Source organism: Protopterus annectens, chromosome 3.part1, assembly GCF_019279795.1.
Source record: "Protopterus annectens isolate FY-2018-M chromosome 3.part1, PAN1.0, whole genome shotgun sequence".
Classification (NCBI taxonomy): Eukaryota; Metazoa; Chordata; order Ceratodontiformes; family Protopteridae; genus Protopterus; species Protopterus annectens.
In genome coordinates, this window is record NC_056732.1 from 1,701,716,568 (window position 1) to 1,701,733,804 (window position 17,237).

The window sequence follows — 17,237 nt, forward strand, 5'->3', positions numbered from 1 at the left end:
TTATTCAGCCTGGTGAGGGGCACATCTGTGCTTCTCACAATGAAGTCTCCTGTGACTAATATGTTGGGTTTATGGTTAGGCCTTAGTGGCTGTGAGACACGTGTGTGGACTATGTGTGGTGTGTGATGGGGTGGCCTGTGGAGTTTGCATGTGGTTTTGCCTTCCCGGTCTCGTTTGTTTGTGTATGTTTTTGTTGAGGACACCCGTTTATGTGGGTGTGTGTTGTGTAGGTGTGGTGTTTGTGTTGATAGCCTTTTCAGTGTCAGATATACAGGCTTGTGAAGGAGAGAGCATAGACTGTAGGTTCTTAATGTAATTACATCTTCACAAATTGTGTTCCTAGGTGGTAGTGTCAGTGTACATGAGGCAGTTGCTATACTGTCTTAAGATGCCCATATCAATCAGACTGGAAGGAGAAACCATAGGAAATTGTTCATCCATATTTGTCAGAATCTGAGGGGGAGAGGCCAGAGAGAGAGCTAAGGGGCTAAAGGGTGGAAGGTCTAAGATGCTACTACTAGGTGATTACACAAGTGCTACTAAAGGAAAATTGGTAGCTGGAATACCGTGCAATGGATTAAAAACAGTGCAGCTGTGGTGCACAATGCACAAACAAGCCCAAACCAGCTCAAATGCAGGGTTTAAATACCACAGAAAATAGAAGATTCTAGTAACACAGAATCTAAATAATCCTGATAGCCCCTGTTCGCTTTACGAATCAGCTTGTGCCAGAAAAGGTCCAGCCAGCCCTGCTACTCTCACAAGCAGAGAAGATAGGCCCCTACCAAAATAAGATGGCTGCCATAAACACAGAAGGCAAACACAAGATGGCTGCCAGAAATGCAGAAAGCAAAAACAAACAGCTCTGGATGCAGCAGACCTGTATCCAGACTATGCTACTCAATTTAAGGGTACAGAACACAGTACAATTCACAGAAAAGCACAGATTAACCACTTACAGACAAACACAGAACTCACAGTATGAAATAATACAGGTCAGTTGCCACTTGGCTCCAATATGCTTCCCCTTCTGCTTTCAGCCTCTGGTGAACTTCTCACCTAAGCTGCTGGTATCATTTGTAGTTGATCAGCTTTGCCTACTTCCACTGGGCTACAAGATCCAGGCACTAATCAGATATCCATGGCTGCATTCAGTGGCAGATGGATGGGCATAGCAATTTGGAGCATTCCATGATGGAGTTTGATATCTGCTTTTCTGCCTAATCCACATCATTCATTTGAGCCAATGCTGTGAATAATCAGTTTGACAGTCCAATCTGGAATTGCTGTTTTGCGGGCAGAGGCCTTCATTTGCTTCCAGTCCAGCCTGGCTGGCAGAAGTGACTTGCACTTTGCACACTGTAAGCATAGCTGCATCACAGCATGGATGAGTTAATGATTGGACCCACAGTCAGGTCCTTGCATTACATGGATATCCATGAGTGATGATCAGAAGCAAGACTTGACCAGGATGTAGTCTAACATGGCTGAATCCTTGCCAGATGGGTTTTGCCATGTGAGCTGGTCTTTGTGGGGATGCCAGAAATAGCTATTTGCTACAATAAGATTATTTAATGCAGAAAAGGACAGAAGGAGCAGGCCATCATCATGCATGTCCTCATGACCAATTCTACCCAATGTTCATTCACAACCAAATCTGTTCTTATCAATGTGAGCATTGATGTCGCCTGCCAAGATGATCATCTCGATCCATGGAATTGAATCTTATGTATATTGGAGCTGGTTGTAGAACTTATCCTTGGTTGGGTCCGGAATCATCTCAGTTGATGCGTAGACAGACAGAATGTGGGTCTTGATGGTACCAAGTGACAGCCCCACCTGCCATGGCATGCACACCCACTGCACCGAGGCTGGATCTCCCTTAGGGTTATCCAGATTGAGTACTGTGTAGTTCTGCAGTTCTCTGTCACAGATCACACTGCACAAGCAGACATGTAATGTAATGAAGAATAGCAGAGCAAAGCCCACCTATTCACTCATGCTGCAATGGTAGATGGTGCTGAGCAATGGCCCCTGCTGCTGTGGCATGCACACCCACTACACCAACATCAGGTCACCCTGGGGAGACCTGGTGTCATTGTTGTGTAGCTCTGTAGTTCTCTTTTACAGGTCACATCAGGCAAGGATTGAGACACACATGAATGTCCTGATGGATGTCATATGGATGGCTTACACATGGCCCTTGTGCTAGTGGAAGCACCAGTCAGATGTGGTTCACACGCCAATAGGGATGCATGGGTCATTGTCTGTGTATTTCATGCAGCAGAAGTTGTACAAGAAATTCTGTTGGTTCAAAATTTAAAAAGGTACTGTACATCTTATTGCATTTCCCTATCTGATGGTAAAGATATGCCCCAAAGACTATCAGTGTCATGATTGCTTGCTTCAGTCCAAATAGTCTTCTGACATGCCTGTAGTAGTACATGGCCATTGATGCTATTTTATGTAGTTTGTCATTGAATTTGTTGCTGCATCAGTATCTATATAAAGTTCTGTGCATAATCACTACTGATTTCTCCATGTAAGAACACAATAATTATGATGACTCACTTGACTCTGCATAGTTATGGTATGGTGCAGGTCACATACAAGTTAACACAACATTTCATGCATCTCAGTGATTGCTCTGTGCATTTTTTCTGTAATATAAAACTACAGCATCTGCCATTCTGCATTTTTATATGAAAATGTGATTTCCTTTGCAGTGCCATGGTCATTCCCCTAAGTGCAAGTATCATTTTGCCTTATAGCAGACATTCAAACAGATGCCGGGCAAGCGTGAGTTCCAACAGGTGTTCACAGAAATCCATTTGCATTCATTGGTGAAGGCTTTCAAGTCGGCAGTGAACCTGGTGATTAGTACTGTCCCAAAACAGAAAGAATACATTAGCACTAGCCACATCCCACAGGAACTAGAACAGATACTCCTGCCACTTCAGAGCTCTTCTCCTAATGGATTAGTGTGACACTGTGACATAACTGGCCTGCCACATCATAACCATTCATTAAATTGTTTTAACATGGAAACAGTGAAGGACAGGGAATCTGAACACATGTACCATCTTGGTGCCTTCTAAGCTCCCTTGCTTTTAATCCTATTGAATGTGTGCATTGCTTGACAGCAGAAAGATGGTGTGATTGTCTTTCTATGCTGTAGCAAGCAAGTGCCCACTCTGCTGACGAATAACGTCTCCTAGCATAGCTGGGGTGGGGTGAGAGGGGCAAGTGCCCCAGGAACAAAGTATTGGGAGCACAATCAGCTGATCCTGATCACTCTTTAATGCAATACTGACTTTTGAAAGCAAGTATTGCATTTGTAAGCAAACCTGAGTGCTGTAGCACTCTGTGTGTGGTCTAAACTGTAGCAGTTTAAAAATAAAAAAAATAGTGTTTTCTTTTTTTCTTTCTTTCATTTTTTTAGACAGAATTCAGAGCATTGTGGTGATGCTCAGTGTTTGATCTATCTGTAGCAACTGCTTGCCTCTACCTAGACAGCAACAGCCCTGACCAGACAGAGACACCCTCTCCTTAGACAGGGTTAAATGGTAAAATTGAGTGAGGCACAAATAGAGTGTAACAAAAGTATTGTTTGATGCAGAGTATCCCAATATGCACATAAATTATAACACATTGTACTTTCACAATACAATTAGGTTATATGATAATATACATTATCTTTTTCAGTAGCAGTAATCAACAGAAGTACTTCCATGCCATGAAATCTGTATTTATAACTTTAGGGTGAATAACCTGTCGGGCAATATGAGTGAGATAGTTGTTTCAGCCACTATACATAACAGAATTGTTGTTTCAATAGCACTAAATAAAAGTATTGCACATATACACATCATAAAAATATATACCATTTAAAATATTAAAAAATATATGTCATGTATCATAAAATGTGGCCTAGCCTGATGTATATACACACACTGCAATAATATCAGTATTTCTTTCACCCATACTACAACATCACCAGTACTAGGGTGCCATGAGCTGCAATTCTAACTTTGTCCTCAATAATAGTGAGTGAGACTGAGAAAAATAACATACCTAACACCTGTGCAGCCAGATGCAGGTGTGACTTACAGTTATTAATACCATTTAGCACTTCTTCTGTCTGACAGAAGATGCTGTTTAAAACTTGATGAAATACTACAGTTGTGCAGAGTAGATTAATTACAAAACCATCATCATGTTATACACTTAACCTCTGTGAACTGAAGGTGAGACATGAGGTGAAAATTGGCAAATGGCAAGAAGCATATCAGGACATGGTTCCCTGGTGACTTACAATCTAAGGCATATTCCTTCTGCAGTTTACATTCCATGAAATAACAAGTTGTGTGAGGAACATACCACAACAATCTTGCAATTACAACATTCTCATTCAAGCCAGGGGGGTCTTTTTAATTTAAACGGCGCTGCCACTGTAATTCCCCAGTTTCAAGAATAGTTTTCCAAGGACCACCGCTAGGATTTAATGTTACCTTCTCTAATACTCCAAATCTGAATAACTGATAGTCTACACAAACTATTGTATGTTTGTATAGCACATTGTTCATATGTTTCATAAATGTGCTTATTGAAAGACCTTTTTGCTCTTACTTATATAATTTGCACCGCAAGGGTCACATATAGCAATGTACACTACTCCAGCTGAAAGACAGTTGCAAGTCTTCGCCCAAAATAATAAAATCTTATTCCAAAATATATAGGCACTGATTACATCTGCATATACAGATATCTTACTCTTTTTCTCCTGCCAGGTGTCCATCTCCCAGCTCAAACCCATGAGTCAATATAAGTCTGAAACTACCAAACAACAGATCAGGATGTAAAGTTACCTGACTGTAAGAACTGAAAGGACTGTAGAATACTAGAATAGACTTGAAATAACTGGAAAAATGGAATGAGACTGAAATTAATGTCTTTATCTTTTAATTACCCAGAACTGTGCTGAACAGGTGCTACTCTCTCCTTTATGCGACAAGTCTTCTCGTACCTCTCAGAATAAAAGTCTGCATACACTGTAGTTTGGTTAAAAACATTTTATTATGTACAGTGGAGGTAGATGTCAATATCCAAATCAAGTCTTAATATCCATAGCTTGTGTAGTCATTATACTGTCCATAAATGCTGTACTCTGCCAAGTATTACTGTCTCTAATAACAGTGCTGATAATTATGTCTGTAGCTTCTGTACTGATATTCCTTTAATGTTAAATAATATAAATAATATTCTGGAATTCTGGATATTTGACCTGACTTCTGCACTCACTCTTGAGTGTCTGTATGAGACTTCTGTGGACTGTACTGCAATGACTTTCTGCACATCAGTCCAGTTAACTGTGTCTAAAGAATCTCTTTATAATACCAAAACTCTGTCAGTTTCCACATGCCTCTTTAACTTTGGTTCCAAAGCCTTGTACCATCTAAACAAGATCTGTTTGTACTCAGTATACTTCACATTCTGTTAACACATGTTATTCTTATCAGTAATCTTGACTGAAGGTTATTTTCACTGACTGAGAATGCATTCAGTGAAACTGCGTTCAAAATGTGAAGGCCTGTTTTAATATGGCTTTATTTTGTGCTTTTCTAGACTTACAAAAAGAGAATAAATGAATCCTGAGTTTTTCCTGCGATACCTGAATACATGTATCCATTTCTGTAGTCACTTTATAAAATGAAGACACAGGCCTAACCTTACATTTTTAGGCATCTGCATGGTCTATTTTACTAACTGCATTTATTTAGGATTTATTTTATAACAATTGTCTCTGAAATTACTGAAATGGGATTTACTTCTGTAATTACTTTATAAATTTAGTAATATAGTTTGCGAAGGATACTATACTGATCACTAGAACTAATATAAAAGTTATAAAATAAGTTTACTTTAGCTGGTAAATAAACTTGCAATTTAAATTTTGATCACTAGGTGTCACTTGAGCATTTATGGTCTGTCAATTATTTGAAAGTCTTGGATTCAAGTCTCTTAACTTTATGATTTAATTATAACTGTGCAATTCTTTAATGTGTTATAACCGGTAAACTCTATTTTTTACACTTGCGTATCTTGAAGCATAATTACCATATATTGCATTAACTGTTTTCTGTAAATCTTGCTAAATTTGTTACAAATAATCCTGTCTATTTTCCTTTTTAATTTCTATGTGTTATAATAGATGTCTGACTTTTAAATTTATGTCTTAAATATCCTATAAATATATATGTGCTGTAATAGTAGAAGTACATTTACTAAAACCTATGCTTTCTGTATTTCATATGTATAGCTCTGCATACCCTGTTGGTGTCCTTTTAACTTTCTGTCTAATGTACACTGTGCACTGTATTCTGTAAATTAATTAAATTAAATCTGACTTTCTTACCTTGAGTATATTAAATAACTATTACTATTTATTCTTTAGATAAATTATCTTAATAAACCGGTTACAGATAATTCTGTCACTTTGCCCCTAAAACTAATGACTGAATTATGTGGTGTGATGTAATTGCATGTTGTAAACTGTCTAGTAATGTTAGAAATGTATAACTGAGTACGAAGGTCATATTTTGAAATCTGACTGAAATGTACACTAAAGTGCCACATATCTAAAATAGCCGTGTATAAATGTTATATTCTGGAAACTAGCTAAACTACAAGGGATTCAATAAAGCCTACATAGTTGTTTTCCATAGTGTGTGTGTGTTGCAGTGTGATACACACATGAGCACAAACAGTTTTAGATTCAGTAAGTGCTGTGTAGAGGCACCCCCCATGCAATCAAGGTAAACATGGTGACATGCTAATTACAGCATAAGCAGCTGAACTGCATGCTTATTAATGAATCCAACATGATGGAACATTTCAAGAAGTTATAAAGCATCAGGAATGGACTCCATGCTGGTTTCTACTGCAAATTCAAAAACTTTTGGAATACAACCATAGAAAGGAGTCTATATGGACAGAATGTTAAGGGCTGCTGCTTTAATTCATTTGTATGTGCTACAGACTGACACAATGCTGCTCCTGCTAATAAGCCTATAGGCCAAGAAAGAGAAGAGCTTTCAGACACCATTTAACATTTCACAACCTACATGATGTGGAAATTGTAGAGTGCTACAGGGTAGACAGGGACATACCACAGGAACTCTGTGACCTCTGCTGTCTTCATCTTAGAGCCAGAGCCAACCAAGGAGAACTCATTCCAGTGGAGACAAAGGTATGTGTTTACCTTAGAATCTCAGCTACATGCACCTTTTAGAGACCAACAGGAGACATGCTGAGGGTGTCACAGGCATTCCAGGTCCTCCACCAATTTCTGAATGCTATGCTCCAACATGCCAGTAACCATATATATTTTCCATAGTTCTGATGAGAGGGCCAGAAATATGCAGGAGTTCTACCATGTAGCACACTACCCTTACGTAGTGGGTGGCATAGACTGCGCACATATAGAAATGAAGGCACCACTTGGGGAACAGGGTAGGCTTTACATAAACAGAAAAGGCTACCACTTTAAAAACTGCCAAGTTGTGTATAATGCCAAGGGAATCATCTTGAACACATGTGCTGGCAACCCTGGCAGTTACCATGACTGACATATCAGACACACCTCCCAACTGTACCAGATATTTGCTGGGGGGAACTTCCCACAGGATCCTCTGCTGGCGGATGCAGGCCATGTACTGGAACTATGGCTGATGACACCCATCAGAAATGCACACATACCCACAGAAGAATGCCATAATGAGGCACACACTCAAACCAAGAATATCATAGAACATGTGTTTGGGCTGCTGAAGTCACTATTCCTCTGCCTAGATACATCTGAGGGAGCCCTGCAGCACATTCCATGGACATTTACAGGAATATTCATAATATGTGCCATGCTACACAACATAATTTTGAGGAAACAGCTTCAGCAAGATGAGCAAGGGAAAGGGGCACACATCCCACCACCAAGGCCAAGGTCACCACAGCCACAGGCAGGTGAGGAGTCAGAGGGGCAAACACCAGCTGCTGTGGGTGTAGGCAGACATAGGCATGCTCTGTATGCCCTGGCATTGGCTAAGAGACAAAACATAGCACATTCACTCACCACTTAGGGGCATAAAACCTTCATCCTACTCATATATATATATATATATATATATATATATATATATATATATATATTCACTTTGAATAATCGAATGTTCAGAACATCGACGTTCTGATCATCGAGACCAAAACATTGATGTTCAGAACATTGAAAATTCAAAATGAACCATAAAAAAAAAAGAAATCACAAACACTATATGCACCCCCCCATGTTCTGAACATTCGATGATTTAAAGGGAACCCTTATACACACACACATACACACACACACACACATATATATATATATATATATATATATATATATATATATATATATATATATATATATATATGGGTGTACTTGAGTTGACCGAGATGCCACTTCGCCGACACGCAGAAGACCGAGACCAAACCACCAAAAACGAAGGTGATCGACAAGGTGAAATCCCGACAGCCGAAAGACCGACATGGGGAACGTGTGAGCGCGACTCGGTAAGTGTGCGATAGTGAGGGATTTAGGGTTAGGGAGCGGACAGGTAAGTGTGCGATAGTGAGGGATTTCGGGTTAGGGTGCGGGAAAGGTGAGTGTATGGTAGTGTCGGACTTAGGGTTCGGGTAAGGTAAGTGTATGATAGTGACGGAGTGTAGTTTAGGGGTGGGTTAAGTGAGTTAGGGTTAGGGTGCGGGTAGGGTGAGTGTGCGATAGTGACAGGCTTTATGTTTTATTTAGGGTGGGTTAAGTGAGTTAGGGTTGGGTGCGGGTAGGGTAAGTGTGCGGTAGTGTCAGACCTTAGGGTTAGGGTTTGGGTTAAGGTTAGTGGATATGTTATTGTGTGTAATGTGTAGTTTACATTTTGTGTGTCGGTGTAATAGTGTTTGGTTTTGTGAGTTGTCGGTATTGTGTGTTTTCAGTTGTTTGGTCTCGGTGTTCTGCGTGTCAGCAAACTGGAGTTTCGGTCAACTAAAGTAGACCCATATATATATATATATATATATATATATATATATATATATATATATATATATATATATATATACACTAACATTGATGCCAGGCAACTCACACAACCGTTACCTCCCTATGTATTGGCTCTGTACTGCTTCATCAGACACAGTCAGCCCTAACTAAAACTGTGACAACTGTTGCATTTACAAGGTAAGTCCTGAACCTGGAGTGTATTATTTAATAATATGACTGTGAGGCATATCCTTGTATTTAATTACTTGTTACAGTAAGTAAGTAAAAGATGAGAGATTTGTACAGAAAGTACCTTAACACGTGGCAGCAGAGACTTATTTGTCAAATATGTGTCCATTACTAAGTAGTAGGCCTCGGGCATCAAAGATTCACACAGTCATACCTCTCAAAAGTACTGCTGATTACTGCATGCTTTACGTTTGTACTGGAAAATCATTAAAGACAGAAGTTAGAAAGTAATGATACACATTGCAGTTTCTGTCTTCACAACCATCACAAGATCATTCACTCTAAAGTTGGGAAATTTTGATGATATCTACTGTCTAATGTTCCAAGGCCAATATATTTCAAAGGTACAATTAACAGTTCAGCACCACAAATGCAGATATACTAAGCACTAAGTTAGCTATGCACCCTGAGCATCAGACACAAAGCTTATGTTTCCCTGAATCCAAAAGCTAGAAAACAGGAATATGGCACAGTTATTATCACATGCACAGAGTATTTTGTGAGGGGAGGGGGCAGGAAACCTAGGCTGACACAAAAGGTTGGTGAGGGTGTGTGAGTAAGAAAGAGAAGTAGGCAGACAGTTGGATACACCAACAAATGGTCAGTGAGACAAAACGAGTAACTAGTGAGTGTGTGTGTGTGTGTGTGTGTGTGTGTGTGTGTGTGTGTGTGTGTGTGTGTGTGTGTGTGTGTGTGTGTGTGCATGTGTGTGTGCATGCGTGCGTGCATGTGTGTGTGTGTGTGTGTGTGTCTGTGTGTGTGTGTTTGTGTGTGTCTGTGTCTGTAGGGGTCCTCCAAGTGAAATTGGTATGTGAGTGTCTGCATGAACACAGCCTAGCACTGTGCTGTCTCTACATCTTTGTATGTCGGACAGGTGTGAGCCTTACATGGTAGAGGTGGCAGGTCATTGTTGTCATCCCCTACCATAAGAACAGGCTCTGCCAGGAGTTGAACTGGCAAGTGCACATCCATGGTCAGATGCAGTGCTGCTACCTGAATGTGACTGATGTCTGCTGGGCGAACTCCCTTCATGGGGATGCCCAGGACCACAACCCCATGGCCTGCTACATCTGAGTGTGGACAGCACACTCACTGATGGAACAGTGGAAGTACTGCCACTATCAGATAGTGATTAGGCGTGGCCACATTGGCTGACAGCAGATGATCTGCTGACTTATGCCCATGTGGATGCCATTCCCCTCCCAGCAGACATACCATTATAGACACCACTCATTCCAATGTGTCATTCATCAGATCCATTGAATTAGCAACACAGTGGAGGCAGTCACGCATATCAGACTGTGTCACATCTAAAATCCTAAGCATTTGTCTGGAGCACCTATGGGAACATGCCTGTGCATCCTTGATGGCCCTAAAAATGCATTGAGTGGCACAGGAAGAGATAGCTGCACCAGGTGGAGGAGGGTCAGCAGGCTCCATCCAAACCCAAGCACCTCTATCAACCCTCTTGTGTGGCACCTCGCCCACACGTTGCCTATGGCCAGACTCAACAGGCACTTAAACTACAGTAGCCACACTTCCTTGATCAATGGCCTCACCCTCCACTTGTCCAATATCTGTGACCTCACTAGAATGGGTAGGGTAGGCCTACTAGCTGTGCCTGATGGAACTGCATGGGATGGCAGTATGTCAACCTTGGTGTCAGATTCAACATCTGTACCCCCCTTGACTGTGTTTCAGTTTGGCCACCATCATAATCAGAGCTCTGTTGATATACTGACATCATGTGGCAGAGGGCCCACACTCCCTCTGTCATGATCACCTATGATAAAACATAGAAATAAATTAATATCTACACTACTATACTGCAACATATGCCAACAAAGTAACAGTGCTGCCACTATTGCAGACAGTACAGCAATATACACAACAGGCCTGACATCAACAGCACACACTAAAATATTTATTTAAATTCCTCAGCAGTAATGACATGAAAATGTTTGGCTTACCATCTGCAGAAGAGACTCTCCTCTGTAATCCAGATGTTCCTGGAAGAAGTTAAGCAGGAGGTAAGAGCAACATCACCACAATTAACAATAACACAGTGGGTAATACTTTTGCCCCTTTATATGTCCATCAACAATACTTTCAACAAGGACGTGGCTGGCAACTCCATCCTAAGCTAATATTTATTATTATTTATTTTATTTTATATTTGTTAACCGGGCTAGTCTAGCTGGATACATATCCTTTTTCAGTAGAGGCCCGAGGAGAAAAGCTCCAACATAAATGGTAAATCACAAGTTGAAAAAACAAGTTATAAAAAATACAGGTTATAAAAAATACAAGATTATAAAAAAGTATAATCAAGTTGACGTGTTACATTTACAAGATTAGTATAAAAGTACGATTTTATATAGAAGAATTATGGGACAAAGATAGATCGGTTGGTATACATAGCAGAGATATGTTAAATACTAATAGTATATATACGAATTCAAGAGTCACCCGCTAATATTTTGGGTAAAGAGGATTTCAAGATCAGTAGTTGGGAGCAAGAAAGAAGGGGATAGTGGTCTGGATAGATTTGATAAGAAAGTTAGATGTGTTAGTTTAGTCAGGTTCAGGACATGGGCATAGCCATTGTGTCTTGAGATAATCTTTCAGGTTGCTTTTGAACTGGTTATGAGAGGTAGTATTTCTAAGGTTGTTTGGGAGGGAGTTCCATGGTTTGCCAATGGAGTTGGCAAAGAGGGCATCACCACCAGAATTATTTGCTTTAATGGTTCGGATCTGGGTGCTGTTGGATGATCGGAGACTATTTAGGTTAGTGTATGGGATCAATATGCTAGACAGAGATGGGGTTCTATCTGGTTGATTGATTATTTTACATGCTTCAGTGAGTTGGTTGAGTTTGAGAAGGTTTGGCAGTTCCAACCAGCCGAGTTGCCTCAGGTTATGACAGTGATGGGTGCGATATGGAGAACCTGTTATGAATCTAGCAATGTGGTTATAGGCCAGAGAGAGCATGTTTAGTTCACGTTTATTGAGGAAAGAAAGGACTGGGGAGGCATAGAGGAGGGTAGAGAGGAGGTGCGTGCGGGCAATGGTTAGTTTGGCAGTAGGAGTTAGAAAGTTTTTTATTCTGTACATGGATCCTAGTTTTTTGTTCACAGATTTTACGGTTTGAGTAATGTGGATGTCAAATTTGAGCTTATAATCAATAGTTACTCCTAGTAATTTGGTACTGGTGACAGGGGTTATGATAGTCCCATTATTAGATTTAACATGGAAGGTAGTATTATCAGTTTTTGGGAGTTCTTTTCCTGGGGTAGAGAAGACGTTGGGGAAAAATAGTAGTAATTTGGTTTTGGTTGGGTTGAGTAGGAGTTTGAGGTCGGTGAACCACTTTTCTACTAGAGAAAAACAGAGTTGAGTGGAGGTTTGGAGGTTGAGGAGGGAGAGATCTGAGCAGATTAAGGTGGAGTCATCGGCGTATTGGATGCAGGTGGATTGAGGGATAACTGAGTGGAGGTCGTTAATGAAGATGGAAAATAGAAGTGGTCCCAATATTGAGCCCTGAGGGACACCAATGGTATTAGGAAGCAGGCCTGATAGTCTATTTTGCCACAGGACAGCCTGTTGCCTACCAGTTAGGTAAGCTTTGAACCAGGTTAGTGATGGGGTGTCCAGATGTAGGGTTTCAAGGGTGGACAGAAGGAGCTGGTGATTGACCATATCGAAAGCTTTTGACAGGTCAAGAAAGAGGGCGGAGGATATAAGTTTGCTATTGCGATTTTTATTAATGGAGTCGACAAAGGAAAGGAGGGCAGTGGTTGTGCTATGGTGGGGGCGGAAGCCGTGCTGGGTGTTGGATAGTAGATGATTGCAAGTTAGGTAGTGAAGAAGTTGTTTGTGGATACATCTTTCCATAATTTTCGCTATTGGGGACAGTATCGCTATTGGTCTATAGTTTGATATTTCCGTGGAGGTGCCTCCTTTGTGAAGCGGGATGATGTAGGAAATCTTCCAAATAGTGGGGATATTAGCTTCAGTAATGGTTCTATTGATAAGGATGGATATAGGGTATGCAATAACATCAGACGCAATTTGTAAGAATTCTGCTGGGAGGTGATCAGCTGCTAGGGTGGTTGGTTTTAGCTTTTTTAAGAGAGTACTTATGTATGATGTGGAGACCAGCTTAAAAGTGAAAGGGGTAGGGGCCTCAACAAGGGGTTGTGTAGCAGGTGGGGGTGAGGAGGTTAGTTGACTGGCGAGGGTTTGGATAGTCTCGGTGAAGAAAGAGTTAAAGGCATTGGCTATTTCTTCCTGTCCTTTCTCAATGAGTTTCTCAGGGGTTGGGGTAGTAGTTTTACCTGGGTGCTGGAGGTTGTTAAAACATGCCCAAAATTTCTTTGGGTTGTTCTGGTGTTTCTGCTGGAGGTGGCAGAAGTATTGCTTTTTGTCTAGGGTAACGGCTGTTTTAGTAGTATTTCTTGGATGTTGAAACTTAGTTCTATCTTGGGGGGTTTTTGTTGCTCTCCATTTGTCCCAGGCTTGGTCACGGAGTTTAATTTTAGTTTTTGTTTCTTTAGTAAGCCAGGGAGCTATACGACTTTTAGGTCTAATTTGTCTATGTGGGGCATGGGAGTCAAGTATCTTAAGGAATGTGTTGTTGAAGTAGGTCACACTCTCCTGGAGGGTAGAGTTCTTAATAAGGTCCAGTTACAACATTTTAGTTCAGCAAGAAATTGTTGTGGGATAAATTTCTTTTGTTTCTAATTAGTCTATATACCGGGGGGTTGGAAGTAGGGCATTTGTGTTTAATAATATAAGTTATAAGGTGGTCACTGAGGTCATTGGGAAGGGTGCCTGTAGTATAGTTGCTTGAATCTCTATTGGTAAGGATCCAGTCAATGGTACTTTCTTTTTGGAGAGAATTGCCTAATCTGGTAGGGGATAGAATATGTTGGGAAAATCCATATAAGTTAATGGGTTGTGGGGTTGTGTGGGTGGAGCAGAGAGACCAGTCAATATTAACGTCCCCAAGTACTATGGTTTCTTGTGGGTAGTTGGTGGTTAACCAGCACAAGGTTTGCTCTAAATTTTCTGTGTTCTTCCCAGGTGGGATATAGGTAACTATGAGGTTGAGGCATTTTTGAGTGTTAAGGCAAATTTTTAGGGCAATTAGTTCTAAGTTAGAGATTGTAGGTGGTTGTACTGGATTCCTATGGATATTTAGGGTATTTTTAAACATGACAGCTCTTCCTCCCATTTTTTTCTTTACACGATCAGCCCTGAAGATATTATATCCGGGTGGAAGGATCTCTTGATCTTTAGTGGAGGGTTTTAGCCAGGTTTCAGTTAGACACATAATGTCAGGGGAGTGAGTAGCTATCATTGCATGTAGGGTGTGAATTTTGTTATTAATGCTTCTAAGGTTAAGATGTAGTATTAGAAGGGAGTCGGTAGATTTACGGGTTAAGTTAGAGGGGTTAGAGTTTGGCACTGTAGGGGGGCCTGGGTTCGGATGGACGTCACCATAGATGATTATACTAGTTTTCAGGTAAACTAAAAATCTTTGAAATTTAGATATTAATTTGAGGTTGGTTTTGTTGGTTGGTGTTTTGGGGTGGTGGAGTGTGAGATGGACTCTTTTGATGAATATTGTTTTGCTTTGGTAGAGTGGAGGTGCAATAGGAATAACATAGTGATAGGATTGGGAGTTAGTGAGGCCATTATGGAAGGGGATTCCTGCCAAAGATTGATTTTCATACTTAGTTAAGGAGTAGATGGTGATAAGTAGTATTGTAGTGAGAGGGGTGATGAAATGGATGAATTTGGCCATGATGGGGATAGGGAGAAGATATAGGAAGGGGAGGAGGTTTGGTGTTAGATTTGTTAAGGTGGGTGGGCCTTGGGGTGGGAGGAGTAGTAGGGTGAGTCACGGGAGGTTTGGATTTGCTAGGGAAAAAGTGGGAGGGTCTGGCTATACCTATAAATGTAGGGATAGTGGGGGCGGGTGGGATATGGGGGCAGGGAGGGGAGCGGAGCGGAGCCCGAGCGAAGCGAGGGCGAAGCGGAGCGGGGCATCCACCGCCAGGAGTAACTTAGGCAGCAGTTTGTGACTTAAACAGCAGTTTGTGGCTATGCAGTCAAGAAGCAGACCTCAGGTATTTGTAGCTAGGGCAATAATTATATTTTATCGGCACTGCCAGGTACCAAGGACTAGCACTAAACTGATAACTGTTTAGCAGAGAAGAATGCACAATTTTTTTACCCAGTAACAAAGAAGTGGTTGGGCTGGCTGTCTATTGTAGTCCTTATGCAGGTCCGGGTGTTCGCTGAGGTGAGCAGATTGGGTCTTGGGAGGCCGCGAATGGTTTGGGCGAGGGACAACCTGTGAATGTAATGGAAGAAGAGAAGGAAGTTAGAATAACTAGGCTGGTTAGTTAGTTAGGAAACGCAAATTAATACAGTGAGGTGGTGGGATTAAGCTGTAGTCTGGACAAAAGTAAATAAAAACAGTTTGAGGTACAAATGTGTGTCATGGACAGTAACATATAGGTTAGCGTGCATACATTCTGTTTGATTCTTAAACACTATCATCCAATTCGCTAATGCAACATAAGCAGGATGCCCCAAGTTATAAGCCAGATAGTTGCTCTACAACAATATAGTGTGCACAAATAGCTTCGGTCCTAGTCGCTATACAGTTTGGAAAAAAAGACGCTAGAAGTGCGTCAGCAACATGTGTGGACCTTAACAGTTATACACTTAGCAATAATAAATAGAACAATGCAAGGCAGAAAACAAACACAATATAATATTGAGCAACTAGCGGTAGACCCAGTCGCTAAACAGTTTGGTAATAAAGTCACTTGTAGTGCGTCAGCAGCACGTGTAGACCTTAACTGCTAGACATGTAGCAATAGTAGATAGGACTAAGGAAGGCAGTAAGCAGACCTCTAGTTGAATTGTGAACAAAAGCACCAACACACGGCAGTAAACAGACCTCTAGTTGAAATTGCTAACAAAAAAGCACCAACACATAATAAGCAGAAACGCTATTAATGCATCAACAACACATAAAATCTGTTTGTTAGCCTCGCAGCTATTTGTCAGAACCATGCGAGGAGTATAACGCTCAGAAGCGATTTTAAATACAAAATTCACAAAATAACATTGCCGTAGGCACACAGTGTAGTGTACCAAGCTATCGGTGCGTTACCTTAAGGCCGGCGATATGACCAGACAGGTGGACAGGCAGATAGCAAATGCAAAAGAGTAGGGTTAAACAGTGAACTTTGAGGCTAATTTCTTAACTTTCTGACATCAGTGTTCCCGCCAGGAGTCCTCTGGGTCTTAGTGTGCCTCCACCGCACCGCATCCACCGCCAGGAGTAACTTAGGCAGCAGTTTGTGACTTAAACAGTAGTTTGTGGCTATGCAGTCAAGAAGCAGACCTCAGGTATTTGTAGCTAGGGCAATAATTATATTTTATCGGCACTGCCAGGTACCAAGGACTAGCACTAAACTGATAACTGTTTAGCAGAGAAGAATGCACAATTTTTTTACCCAGTAACAAAGAAGTGGTTGGGCTGGCTGTCTATTGTAGTCCTTATGCAGGTCCGGGTGTTCACTGAGGTGAGCGGATTGGGTCTTGGGAGGCCGCGAATGGTTTGGGCGAGGGACAACCTGTGAATGTAATGGAAGAAGAGAAGGAAGTTAGAATAACTAGGCTGGTTAGTTAGTTAGGAAACACAAATTAATACAGTGAGGTGGTGGGATTAAGCTGTAGTCTGGACAAAAGTAAATAAAAACAGTTTGAGGTACAAATGTGTGTCATGGACAGTAACATATAGGTTAGCGTGCATACATTCTGTTTGATTCTTAAACACTATCATCCAATTCGCTAATGCAACATAAGCAGGATGCCCCAAGTTATAAGCCAGATA